Source organism: Bactrocera oleae, chromosome 3, assembly GCF_042242935.1.
Source record: "Bactrocera oleae isolate idBacOlea1 chromosome 3, idBacOlea1, whole genome shotgun sequence".
NCBI lineage: Eukaryota > Metazoa > Arthropoda > Insecta > Diptera > Tephritidae > Bactrocera > Bactrocera oleae.
The window spans coordinates 12,671,668-12,686,818 of NC_091537.1; the positions used below are offsets into that span (position 1 = coordinate 12,671,668).

The 15,151-nt window shown below is 36.5% G+C and overlaps 1 protein-coding gene across 1 annotated transcript in view; it reads right to left on the bottom strand.

Moving 5' to 3' along the window:
• The window catches only part of LOC106619416 (uncharacterized), a 152,743-nt gene that overhangs the window by 8,284 nt on the left and 129,308 nt on the right, over window positions 1-15,151 (bottom strand). The gene's annotated exons all lie outside the window — the stretch shown is intronic.

Here is a 15,151-nt window from a genome sequence, read left to right on the forward strand (position 1 = left end):
ATGTTTTAGCAGGCAAAAAGACTAAAATTTTGAGTAAAATTCACCTTTTTCTAAAACGGCGTCAATTTTTTAGTTTTAGACCATAGGTCATTGTACCGACAATCTCTTTTAGTAGAAAAATTTTTGTTTTACGTTTCATCCAAGAAGGCCGGAATCTCTGCAGCAAAGGAGAATCTTTTTTAGCGTATTTAGTTTTTTTCACAAAATTTTTTTTCTTTTCTAAAAATATGTATACTCATAGTTATACATTTCGTCATAACGGCTGAGTTATTGAGTGAGTTATAATCAAAGCTCAAGTAAGCAAATGCAACCTCAGTGAAGAGGGGAAAAACACACATATTTTAACCGCCAACACTTAGGTTTATTTGAATTTCGTCAAAGTGATTATAACTCCTCTTTCAAAGTCGCTCATTTAAGTTTTAAAATTTTAATCTAAAGACTTAAAAGTTTTGCCTTAGCAAGCCTTAAAAGGCATCTTAAATTAGTATGCCATTAATACGAGTAAGTGTTTACAACAATAGTTATACTCGTGAAAAAAGAGGGAAAGAGAGCAAAGTAAAATATAGAAATGTGTAAGATGAAATTTGAAAAAACGTTGTAAAAACGTGGTCCAACCATTGAAAAGCGCACCATAAACCAATGGTGGCTTTAAACTAGCATACATACAGATAAATCTTAGCAGTGCGAAAGTATGTTTCGCATATTCATAGCAAACTTGCTCGTATAAAATAAACGGCACTCGACTTACCGAACGTTGTTGGCTGAGCGGAATTTATTTTCGGATAAAATTTAACCGCTAGTGATATACTTATTTAGAGGCACACGCGCACATGTACATATGCTATATATAAGAGTGCAAACACACACACTCACTAGCAAATATTAAGCAACAGCAGCAGTTGTGCTTGTGTATGTGTGCTGCTGGCTAACTATAGGAGTGTATGCGAAAAGTTGAGAATGTTTATAATGCGAAAGTACTACACCATATGTGCCTGGGCATGGCAAAGTGCAAAATCATAGCACACAACTTGAATTACAAGAATTTCCATGTTTTTAATGGAGTCATGGTGTGTGCATTCATCAAGAAAATTCATACATGTAAGCCAACACATGTACGCACGTATGACTTGTGATATATTTACCGCTACAATATGCATGCACAGACGCAGACACACACGTATGTATGTGTATGTGTGTGAATGAATGTCTAAATTTGCGTTGCGGCGCCACATGCACGCACCCATGCAGCCAGCCGAAAATGACCCTGGCCTCATCTGGCGCCCGAGCGAGCGAGCACATACCTTTTTACCGACTGCAGCATGCAACAAATTTAAAGTTTCGTGCTGCTCTGCATATTTCATATGAGCAAACACACACACCGCTACACAAGTATTTCGTTGCATGCTGTAGCGTGTTTGCATGTGTGTTTGTGTAGTAAGTTTGTGCTGCTGTAAGATGCACTTGTGGCATGTGTGTGTGTATGCGTGCGTTCAGTCGGAATTGCGAGTGTTCATTGTAGGCTTAAGCGCCTAGACAGTATTTGCCATGCGAACATGCTAGACCTTAAAAGCTAGGAATTTGTTGTACTTGTAGTGCCTACTATGTGCGAAGGCGTTTATGAGTGCTGTGCGAGCACCAAGAGGCATACATATCGTAGAGCGCAAAAATTGTCTAAAAATCACTCAGCTCGCATTGATGCACATAGTGTATATACATATGTGTATATATTTATGCGAATATAAAAAGATGAGTATATAAGCATGTAAGTATATGCTTTTCAAATTTCATTTCATTCAGTAAGCTTTAATACATTTGAACTCTGTGTGGCTTTCTGTGACAAAGTGTTGGTATTGCTTATACGACAGTTGAATTGTATGTTGCACGCGTACAACCTGAAACTTAGGCCGTTCTGGCTTTAGGAAGGAGAGTTCTAAAATTGTTTTCAAATCTGCCAGCATGTAATTCGCAGAGAAGAAAATTGTATTAGGCGCACAGTTTAAATGGAGAATGGTAATTACAAAAAATAAGGCTGTACCAGTGCATGTGGATCGACTTGATGGGGTCAGCTTGAAGATTAATATATATGAATTAAGGTGGGGTATGTGAATTGCATTTTTTCTTTAAGAAATATATTCTGAGCTTTAGCTGTTGTGTCCGAGTGATTTTTGTAAAGATATAATATTGAAAATTTTTAGCCAAGGCACGAACCAATGTTTTAAGCATAATTTAACCAAGTTCTTTACCTGCTCACCTACAGTATTCAATAACACCTGACATGATTACGACTTCACCTCAAAAATTTAGCAATGTTGACTAGCATAAATTTTTCTCATGATCGCTTACCGCTCCAGATTTTAACAAACGCGTTCGCGCTTCTATTCGAAAACTTAAGTGCGACTTAGTGAGTTATAACACTTGTGAACTAAATTTTTTTTGCATATGTATGAAACGTAAATATGTTTGAGAATATTGTCCGAAAATTTCAAGTTGTTCTAGCAAATAGTTTCGGAGATATGAGCGTATTTGTAAATAAGAATTGTTATTGGCTCTCAAAACATTTAAGCCGTTTGTTTCAAGACGCTCACGGCCAGACATCATTTTTTGGTGGTCCTCGTGTAGGTCGGTAAGGGAATCCAGATGTTGCACAGAGTGTAATAGTTTTGCTTACCTAAGGGTTGTTTGTATCACTTAAAACTAATTATGTTAGATATGGAGTTATGTAGCATATATATAAATGATCAGGATGATTAGACGAGTTGAATTTCGAGTGACTTTCTGTCCACGTAAGCGATAACTTGAGTAAAGTTTGGGATATTGTGATGAAACTTGGTACACATCTTCCTTGACACCCAAAGAAAGTTTGAAGTGAAAATTTTACCTCACATAATCACATGATGTGAAACTTTGGCTCATAGTTAGTAGATTTGGTGGCCAAGTCAGACAGAATTCATTTATACTCAGAAGCTGTGGAGTGTTATTAATGGCGAGAACATTTTAGTGTTGCGTTGCTTCTATTAAGGATATCCAATTTATTGGGATTTGATTATTATGATCGACTCAGTCGTTAGCAACAAAATGATCATAAGCAAAAAAAAAGGAAAAAAAAAGTTTTTCAGACAGTAAATTCAAAATACGTTTTGATCACCCTAATTTGCGCTCAGCTTAAATGCTACAAACTTAATGTTATTACGAACATTGGTTTGGCAAAATTTTTTTTTTGTGAAAATTGCATGCAGTGAAAAATGAAGTACCGACTGCAAAGCGCAAAACAACTCCTAGTCAACAAGTTTGTTTGTAAATATGTGAGTGAGTATTAAAAAAAATCTTGCCGTTATGTGTGCTTGTTCCTGATAAGAGGACTAAGTTTAAGTTTGCCCGCAATGCTTCATGCGTTCAATGCAAAACTTTCTTCTTTGCATATAAACCGTTTGAATACAGTTAAGCGGCATGATATAATTGGCTTCAATAATCCAGAAAGAGAGATATACATATGCTTGTAATATAATACACAACTGGGTATCTATATAAATACTTAATTACTTGAGCTTTGGCAACGCAACACTTGGTCGTATATATCATACGAGTATGTCAGGTCAAAGGTTAATGTTAATCAACTGATTGAACTTTATTAATTGTGCTTATTATGAAGATTTCTCTCTGCCAAGAGAACAAAAGGAGTTCCTTGAATATTAATAATGCAACTATTTTCATTTGAAATTTATTGTGTTTTGATATTGTGTGGAGTTTAATCTGCTGAACAATGATAGCTTTAATAGAACTGTTTTTGTGCCAAAATATATTAGAATTGCCAGGCTAATTAAAGTTTTCTTTGACTTCGACTGTCACCCGAATATTGTGATACCCAGAACTCCTAGGTATGGATCAAAAAGACCGTCGCATATCGACAAAACGACAAGTTGGCGGATAGTGTACGGTTAGGACGCCTATCATTGCGGCGATGTGAGCCTTGCTAAAGACTAGCAGTTCAATAGATCTTTTACGTTCCTACGTAGCTAACCAATGCTTGCTGAGCTCGCGTGAAGTCCATAGATCCGGCTTCCGAATGTTTGAAGACGAGGGAAGCCCTACTCGTTACCATTCTGATAAAATTTGGGTATGGGAGCCTTTCCTTGGAAGCTCGGAATGTCCCCCTCTGAGACCCTTAATGTATCCAGTTTCCTTTTTTTGATCGGCTATCACTTAGAGAATGTAGAAAATTTCTGAAAAGAACTTGCAAATCATTACACATTGCAAAAACTCTGATCGATATTTTGAACAACTGTCCACTAGAACTGGATAATTTGAGTAAAAGCCCTAGCTTTACTTAAATTTTCTTAATTCCTCTGCAAAGACAAATTAAAATTGAATGGTGAATCATTTTTGTATTCAGTTCTAGCTTGCTTTGAGCCAGTACCCCTTTTAGTAGTATGTCTTCTGCGACTGTATGTACTTTTCCTGAACCTATTCAATGAGTCTTTAGTTCTAGTCGTGTTGATAGTTGACCCATATCTACTTTGATATCTTCGAATGGGTTATTGACTTCCATCTGTTCTGGGCTATTTGTTCAAATTGCACTCTTAATCGTTCCTAGCGGTCCCGGTATTATCCCCGCCTCAGATATGTCTGGAGAGCCTCCTAACTTGATCAACTCGTCTGCTTTTTCATTGTATTATATGTTAGCATGACCATAAGCCTTAATACATTTTTTAATCACGCTGAAGTTTATATTTGGTGTTGATAAGGCCAGCAATGTCGCCTGGCTATTTCTGTATATGTTTTCTTTTTATATCTTCTCGTATTTATACTATAGCACTTCACAGGTTTTCTCTATACCTAGTACTTCCGCTTGGAAGATGCTGGCTGAGTTTGATAGTCAGATTGCGAGAGAGATGTACAAGATCATTGGCGTATACATTCTCCCCTATGATGGAGGTAGTATTTTCCTCTCCTACTAAACATCTTCTTCATTCAAGTCTAAAGAGTAACCTCAACCGAAAGTGACTATTGAATTCTAAGCTAGGGAGGCATATTCACCACATCAGTCGGTTAAAATACAGAAAAATATCAGTCCAGGTCAAATTTGATCAATTGTTATATTGCTTGACCGGACGTAATTATGCTTTAGTTAATCGTTATTAGAACGTTTTAACCAATCTTTTACAACTCAGATTATTTATAAGTGTTTATTTGCTGTCGCAGAAGCCATGTATGTTTTGTTTAAAATTTCTATTATTAAATTTATTCAGCCAACGCTGAGTTTTCTAAAAATAACTACACTAGCTTTCACAATAAAGACAATATTTTATACTACTCCTAGAATATCAGAACTTCCTCTTCTATTAACACATTTAGAAACTTTAAATTTCGCTCGAAATCAGCACTCTCAAGTGTGATATTTTAGTGCTTGGCGCTTTGAGATTCGCCTGCATAAATTCAGAATTTTAATTGTATTTTCTCCCTCAAACATTTAAATAAAAGAAACTAGCAAAGTAAAAAGCGCAAGACAATGAGCCACCATTCGCTTGCAGTAATGTCATCAAGAAGAAAATTGAGGAAAATAGAGCAAATGGAATATAAGAATAATTATTGTAAGCATTAAAAATGGCGTTAAAATAAAGAATAAACAAAAGAGCTAAGATAAATAACGCAAAGCAAAGCCAAATAAAAGTGCAAGAAATGCCAGAAACTTGAAATCCTTTAAGCTCAGTGGGATATATATAGATATACGAGTAGGTATACTAAGTAACCACAGAGTGCAATGCCTCTTAGAGAAGATGTTGATGGGAACCTTGCAGCGGTCGAGGCAGCATGGAAGTGAACATGATGTAGTGACATTTTATGTATGCACAAAGGATAGAGCGCACGCAGTGCTGCCAGACCTGCGATTTGTGTGTGTATGCGAGTGCGCTGGCGGATGATTACTTGAGTGGCTGTCTTAGTGATGTACGCAGCGCACAAATTAAACTCACTTAGCATCCGCCAAAGCAGATAAAGCAAAGCAAAGAACAAATAAATGGCGCAGAAATGTTTCAAAGGACCTTGCGAATATGCGATGCCTGTAACGCTATAATTTCACTTCTGCTGAAATCGTTTATGTCACTGTTATTGTAGTTAATTGCATGCTGAGTCTAAAGTGTACCGCAAACATTTCTGGTGGTTGCGGAAGGACACCAACAAGGCGCCGATTTAAGGCGATTCCTCAGTATGAAAGGGGGCAAGCTTAAGTCAGCTGGAAGACGAGCTTTGGTCTAACCATTCTAATGGGCTAAAATAAGGAGCTTTTTGGAAAGGTTCTTATCGAGAGACAAAAATTACTACAAATGCCAGTCTTTCTCGCTCATCAATGTTGATCATGGAATGCGTTGTTTGTTATAACGCCACTAATTATCGGTTGAATATAAACCGGTCACTTTTTTGTGTCATGATCTGTGTTCAGAAGCTGCAAAAGTTCTATAGGAAGATTCGAAATAACGTTTAGTTGAAGCTTTTGAGCGCATTAGGTCGGATTAGATGACAATTTTAAAGCTCGAAAAAAAAAATAGAGTGGAGTTTGTTAATCCAGAGAGAAAATTTTTCCTCTATTGACTCCAAAAGAGTTGACTCATTTCTTAATTAAGATAGTCGAAGTAGAATTCAATCGGTCGTGTGTGTTTTTTTAAACGGTAAAAAAACACGAAATCAAGTCATCAAGTCAAAAACAGAGCAGATGATGCTTAAAGCAAATAAATTTTCACTAACATTTTTTCAATAATTTCAGTATTCAAATCTCTCTTGAATTGCATAGTAAGTTTCTTGCTCTCTAACTTTATTGCTAACCAAGTTACCCACACACTCAAACAAAAAAAAAAACAGGCAAAAGCGAACTGCAAAATTATTAGTTCTGACAACGGCTGCCCACAGTAAGACCTGTACTTGTTGTTGTTTTTTAGTAACTGCTTTCATAAGTGCTATTGTTGCTGTTGCTAGTGGCAACAATAACCGGAAATTGTCAACTAGAGTGTAGTTTCTTGTCGCATTTAGATTCTTGCTGAGTTAGTTAGTCAGCTGGTTGACTCTTTGACTCATTGACTCAACACATGGCTTGAGTGTTTGGTTTGGTGTGGTTCGCTTGGTTTTGGTTGAGTGGTTGAGCTAGCAACTGTAGTTAGAGTTCGTTTGGTGGTGATACAGCTATATGCTTGATACGCCAGCTTTGCTGATTTCTTGCTTACTCGTACATACTGTGCTGTCTGAGCCGTTGGTGCCGCTTCCGCCTCACCTCGCCTGACACACATTTGCACTTTTCCCAACTCAGCCAGTGCCTTCAGTGCATTGCGGTGTACTTTGGACTTGGAGTCAGCGTTGAGTGTCGCAGTTGTTGCGTCGTCGTTGCAATTATTGCTAGCTACGTCAGCAACAAGAATATGCAAAACTCACTACAGTGCAGTTATAGAGACAACAACATCACTTCCAGACTCATTATTACAAAGAATATTCCTTGCTGTAGTTGTAGTTGTAAATGTGGCAGAATATGAGTTCATCGCAAGTAGTCGAAGCAGCATTTGCTTTGTGGCATCGTGGGAGTTGCTGCCTGCGTTTATTTGCTGTTGTTGCATTTTCCATTTACCGCTGCCTGCAGTTTTAATTTGTCTCATTGGGACGCCAACAGCTGCGGCCACAGCAACAGTTTGCCTGAATGTGAAGTAGCGATTGGGTGAAGAAAGAGCAGGCAAAGCAGCGGTAGTGAAGTGTATTGTCATAGCAACGGCAGTGGCACGTATGAAACTCAAATTGTTTCTGCTCTTTGTGGGTAAGCGAGGAAACGAATGTCATGCTGCTTATTACCGCTTTATTCTTGCTGACGAAATTTGCCAAAGAATGCAGGTATTTCCATTCTGAACTTTATTGTTTTTTCCTAAATCTCATGCTTGCTCATAAATGTATGTTATGCATTTTTGGTTTTGCTTCTTTCTTTGTCTATAATTCTCCGCACATATTTTAATTTTTTTTTTTTTGAGCTTCGCGTTACAACATATATATTCTATTAATGGTTGGTGAGCGCCAGACCGCAGGCGACCGCACATAGGCCATCATTAGGTCCATTGTGCTCCGGGGCGGTAACCTATATAAGCCTTATCCAGCAACTTAGTGGATTTGGTAAAACAACCTGATTCTTTTCCACCCCAGATCCTAATATCGCTTAAGCTGGATCATTGGAAATCGTGAAATATGCCCGTGGATTAGCGAAGGTCTTGGGTATGAAATTTTGATACACTGATATTCTTGAAATTATCTTCATCACCATTTTGTTGTCTGTGCTCGAAATTTAAAGAACTGGCTCAGCGAGCTTCGCTTGAGACAAAAGTCATAGTTGCACTTAAATCCATCGTAAGATGCAAATTGTTTCCAAAATTAAGACAATAAAAAAAATTAAAAAAAAAAAAAATTCGACCTAAGCTGCGTACGAAATTCCCAGGACGTATGAACCCCAGTAACAAGGAGTTCGTAAGTAACAAAGGGGTCCGAAAGGACGCTACGATCTAGTTTTTTTGACAACGCTGGACCGCTACGTCATAAATATAGTAATTATATAATTTCAGAACCTTTTTTAGGTATACAAGTGTATGTAGCTCAATTGAAACACCCTATATGTCAAAGAATGTACATACGCAAAAGCAAAATACTCGTCATACGGCAACAATGTCTGCCTGGAAATGGCGTTATTCCACTTACCACACAAATGTATCACAATTTACTCACTGACTTGCTTACATTTATTAAATGTCCTCTTTTACAAAAGGCAATTAGTAAAGTGATTACAAGAATACAATTTACACAAATCAAATACCACAGAAGAAACAAAAGTTTAATGCGTATCTTATTTACTAATGGAAAATCAATTCCGAATCTACTCTGGAGTCTTTGCCAAAATCCCACAAAGCATATTACAAAAGTTACGCACATACATACAAATACTTTTGCAATTACCCTGCATTCAAATGTAGTAGTTGTTAACTAACCTAGAACTCAACCACAAACCCTGCTTGTCAGCCGACTATCTTTTTTCCACACAAACAACTGGTGGTTTTTACTTGGTGATACTCGCTCTACGAAGTGACATTTGTTAGACGACATATTTGTTACAAATATACCAGTCCCATACTAGTTCAAAGGAGACGAAGCAAGCAAGTACAAGTTATATGTAGATAAGAATCAGTGACTCAAAAATAAATGATTAACAATTAATTAAAAAATTTAAATAAAAAAGTAAAAGCAGAATAAAATAAGATATAAAATTATTCTTACAAAAGTCGTTTCTAAACTGGCAGCAGTTGGTTCTTTGCAGCCTAGTTCAAGGTGTAATGAAATTTTTTAATAAAAACTGGTAGTTTTTGGAGCAATTCGTTTACCGTAGAACGTCTTTAGTTGAAAACCAAATTATCCCCTAACTGCTTTAATGTTGTTCTACAGAGATGTGCATGCATTATTGTCTGTCATGCATGAATTATTTCCGAAAATGTTAGAAAACAATATTTGTTCTAAGAGACAATAGAAATTCCAAGTCGCATGACAAGTGTGAAAGAGATTTAACGATGCCACAGTGTTACATAACAAGTGAATTGCCAATGTATTGTGTGCACAATTTAACTAAATGCTCAATATTTATTTTATTTGCGGCAAGTCCATGCCACAGGTATGCGTGTGTGCGTTGTCAGTGTGTTGTACACTTAAAGTATGGCAGAATAATGAAATTGTCATTGAAAATTCCGACAATTTGCACTAAGCAATGTATTGCTGTTCAAAGTAACAACCAACCAACCTTGCGACTATTGCGCGCGTATGCGTGTGTATATGTGTATTAGTGCTTGATTTAGTTTGTGGTCTAATCCCACGCATGTGGAAAATGACATTTTGTATTTTTCAAAACCATACACACTTCTGCATAAGGCGATTCTTTGGCCAATACATGTGTAAGTATGGTAAGTATGTATATGTATATTAGGGTGCTTGTTATTTACCAAATTGATTATACCCTAAGCAGGATATATTAAGCTTACCACAATGTTTGTAACGCCCAAAAGGAAACGTCAGAGTGCCTATAAAGTGTATATATAAATGATCGGAGTGATTGAGTTCAGTCGATTTAGCCAAGTCCGTCTGTCTGTCCGTCTCTCGGTCTGTTTATATATATGCGCACTAGTCACTCAGTTTTTGAGATATCGTTCTGAAATTTTGCACTCATCCTCCTCTTATCAAGAAGCTTGAAGATTTGTCGGAACCACTATAATATATAACTGCCATTCGGAATAAAGCGCTTGTATAGAAAGCTTCTTCATTTGACGAGATATCTTCACAAAATTTGACACGGATTATTACTAAAAGCAATGATGCAATCTCCGAAGAAATTGTTTGGATCAGATGGCTATAGCATATGGGTGGCGTACAAACTGAACAATCAAAGTTCTTGAAAGGAATCTTTCGTATTTGTGAAGGGTATTATAGCTTCGATTTTTTATTTTTTTTTTCAAGCGCCCCTTAAGTTTTCCATTTTTGCCCTTAAAAAAGGATACAAGCGCATTATTTTCAATTTCATTTCACTTCTTTTAGCATTTGCATTTACAATACATTTTTTATTTTCAAAGCATATAAATCCACAACTTTGAAAATATAATATTCTAATAAAAAATTTATCTCACTACAAAAAGCTTTTAAAATTTTTTTTCATAAAAACATTCCTTTGAACGTTAGACGCAGCTAAAGTTATATATCAAATATATTGTATTCATATAATACACCATGTTGTATGAGCAACACAAAATGCATAAATCACTTGTGTGAATGCTTAGGTCATATGATATAACTTTAACTGCGTATAACTTTTAGCGTTATGCTTTTATGAAAAAAATTATCAAGAGCATTTTTGTAGAGTGGAACTTTTTTTATTAGAATATCATTCTTCTATGGCTATAGATGTACTTGCTTAATGCAAAATATCAAAAAAATCTCATGTTATGTATGGAAAAGGAATATAATTTAAGCACAGTTAAGCTAAAAATAAAGATTTTTATATCAAAAACTGAAACTTCAGAGGGCGTTTGCAAAAACACAATCAACTTGGGAGATAACGGACACCCTAATGTATGCACATATCAAATGTATGTGTGGCTGTGTATGCTACTCAGCAGGTATCTACTTGCTTGCAGCTGTCATCTGCAATTGTTGCAATACACAGGTACATATGTAGTACTATTTTACTATACAATGAAATATGGTTTTGTCCTATAAATACAAAGTTTCACGCATACACAAATATTTCATGAGATAAACCACGCACACACACACCCACTCAAAGCTTAGTTGTGAAGTCTTCTGCTGGCAAGTAGGTATTGCAATTTTTCAACAACATCAGCAGCGTTGGGTCACAGTTCATGGTTATCATCTGTGCAATTTTACAATTTTCATGGTGATTTCATTGGTCAATTTGTAACAAATACAAGCGACAATATGTCTTCACAAGAATACATATGTGTGGGTATGAAAATAAAAGCACGCATACACACTTTTGCATGGTAGTTGAAGAAAATATGAAACCTAAATTTAAAATTAGGTAAAAGGTGAATTTTGTATATAACGAACGTACCTGCTCGCCTGTGAATTGTAAAAATATTCACATGAAATTCATTAATTGGGGCCTTGAGATTGGTGAGATTCCACATTTGTCGAATAATATCAGACAACACACCAAAAAGCGGAAAATAGGTTCTTTCAAGCGTCTGTTGAGGGTGGTAGTACCAATTCGTATTATACAAATATATTAGAGTAGCTCTTAAGTGTAGAAAAAAGTTAAAAAAAAATGTTAAACCATAACCATGATCCACCATTAAAGGGTAAACCTTGGAGATGGCGAACACGATTCCCCAATCCATGACGATGAAATAGATATTCCATTATCCGACTATAAAGAAGTTCGAATAGCAATTACCCACCTGAAGAAAAACGATGCGGCAGGTGTCGATGGATTACCGGCCGAACTATTCAAATACGGCGAGCGAGAACTGATGAGGTGAATGCATATGGTTGGATGAAAGTATGCTCGACGATTGGAACCTAAGTTTGCTCTGCATAATTCACAAAAGTGGATCCCTAAAATCTGGGCCAATTATTGTGGATAAGTCTGCTTAATATTGTATATCAGATCCAATCGAGTGTAGTTTGTGAAAGTGAAAGTGTGTGACCTTATCAGTGCGAATTTTGGTCTGGAAAATCTACAATTGACCCGATATTCACCATGCTTCAAATCTTGAAAAGAAAATCGACACCCACCACCTCTTTGGTGATTTTAAAGCCGCCTTCGACAGCAGGGAAAAGAGCTGCCACTTTGCTGCTATATCTGGCATTTCCGGAAAATTAATACGGCTGTGTAAACTGACGTCAAGCAACACCAAAAGCTTTGTCAGGATCGATAAGGACCTCTCCGAGTAGTTCGATACTAAACGAGATTTCACACTGAGAGACTGCCTACCGTTTGATTTGCAGAGCTAAATAGTGTCCCCTCTATATATATACTTTTCTATATATTATATAAAAGTGTACAGCTTCCGAGATACGTCAATGATATTGATATCATTGATCCCAACAACCGCGCCGTTTGGAGTTTTTGAGAGATAGGTTCTGCGAAAGATTTATGGCTCTTTGAATATTGGCAACAGCGAATACCGAATGGAACGATGAGTTGTACGGGCTATATGGCGACATAGACAAAGTTCAGTGAATCAAGAGACAGCTGCTACGCTGGCTATGTCATGTTTCCGGATGGCTGAGAACACTTCAGCTTTGAAAGTAATCGACTCATTAACCGCCGGTTAAAGTCTAGAAGGTGGAAGACCTTCACTTCGTTGAAGATGACAGGTGGAGCATGAGCTTGCTGCACTTGTTACCACCAAATGGCGTCAAATAGCGAAAAAAAGAAATGACTGGAGCGCTGTTGTTAACTCGGCTCTATGCGTGCAAGCGGTGTCTACGCCAGTTAAAAAGAACTATTCGCGATTGATTGTAAATATTTAATCAAAACAGGTGGTAATTCTATGAAATAATATTTTTACAACACGTGTTATTACAATAATGCTTGTATATCTTATTTCTAAAATACTATATTTAATCTTATAACCCTGCTAGATATTGCTCCGACCCAACATAAAAGCGGGTCTCACTAACCCACAGTTCTATTCATTGATGTGTCTTTAAAAATGCTTAAGTTCTCTTGAAATTCAATTTACAAGTGAAACTAGTCCCCCTTTAGCACCCTGCGACTTTAAATTTTCAATTAAATACTCGCTAGATGTGCTTTCATTTTCATTTTCGCTCACATATATCCCCCCACCCTTTCAACATCAACAAGTGTTGACATTCTTCGTTTAAAATGTTGCACAATTTACGTTTCCCTCGCTGTGAAATTTCTCTTTAACTGACAGCCGCACAACGTTCGCTTTTATATTTTGTGCGCGGAAATTAAAAGCTGAGGAAATTCAAAAAACCCAATTTTACCCTCAAGCACTTGGCAGAGTTAATGAACTGTCGGAGCTGTTTTTGTGGTTAAAAGCAATTATAAAAAACCAAATATAAATCGAAAATAAAACTTTACACATTGAATATAATGCATATAGTTATGAATATTTAATAGAAACTCATGCAAATTGCTATATGGGTGGAGGAATACTGCTTCGGGGGTACAAAACATGCAGCTGCTTGAACGTTATCGATCACATGCGCGAACAGTACCTACTACATCACAGTCATATACTCATCCGACTGGAAACGGTGTATTAGGTTTCACATACAAAATTCGTTTTGTAGTACAATTGTAGCTATCTTTTCTGCCGACATTTTGGAAAAATCTGATTTTTTTTAACACATACTTTTACTTAGCTTGGCTCTTTATGGTTCACAGCAAAATGCGGCGTTTCTCTTTATACATATTAACAAACTTTTCGACTATTTTTTCCGTTAAAGTGATGATTTCGTCAGGAATGTCTACACTGACTTCGTCAATGGTTCGAAGATTTCTGGTGTACACTTTGCTTTTCAAAAATCCCACATAAAGAAGTTTCGCTAGTCAGTCAAGGTTTTGATATCATAATGTTAGAAATATGTGTCTCAGAAACTGGATATTTTAATTTGTAGTGTAACATGCCACGACGGTTTCTTTAAGCGACATTTCGAGGCATTTTTCGCGCATTGGTGGAAAGACATAATGAAATAACATCTTCTATAACGATTTCCATTGACTCTTTGCTTTGAAAACATTTCGCTCTGTGTAGTTTTTGGCACAAACGCCATCTAAAACAGACCATGCAATAAAAATCAAATAAATTTTCTGTTTACTGAAGTCAGAAATATAACCTATTAAGAGGTTACATGGGTTCCACGACTTCAAAAAAAAATTTTTTTTTATTGCATTATTTAATGCCTTAGCATCTCTGGAATATTGTTCTAAATGCTCAAGCTGATCCGGGTAATAGTTTTGGAGATACAGATAGGAATATAATATTTAATTTTTTATGTAAAATAAAAGTTATTGAAAATAGACATTTTTTTGATCGAGGAAGCCCAAGTAACATAACCCCGTAGCACTGCTTTCAGTGCCAGCCAATCTAATGCAAAAGGCTTTTTTTAAGACATGCTTATAATTTAATGTTATGACCAAGAATTTAGCTTTATGATAAAAACAAGGGTAGCCATTAAACCAGAGGCCTTATTTCAGATCACTTTCTGTAACAATTGGGGCCGTCCTTCGTGTCGGGCATATCTGTGTAGACAAGCGACTTTGTTGTGGGCTAACAAATATGCCAGCGGTGTTAAATCACACGTTCTTAGATGCCTTTCAACCAAAAGTAAGCTTCATCGCTAAACAATTTTTTTTTGTGAACATCGGAAACGCTGACCGTCTCGTTTTAGGCTCATTTACCTAAAGGCTAAGTCTATTGATTATAAAATGGCAAATAAAACTGAGTATAAATCAAGCAATAACCAAACGTGTGAATTCGTCTACTGAATTGTGGTTCGTGCATTTTAATGTTGATATAACAGTACAATTTCACATCGTATGAGTTTGGCAAAAATTAACGTCATGTGAGAGGTAGGCATATGTGTACCTGTCACCCTACTAGGGACA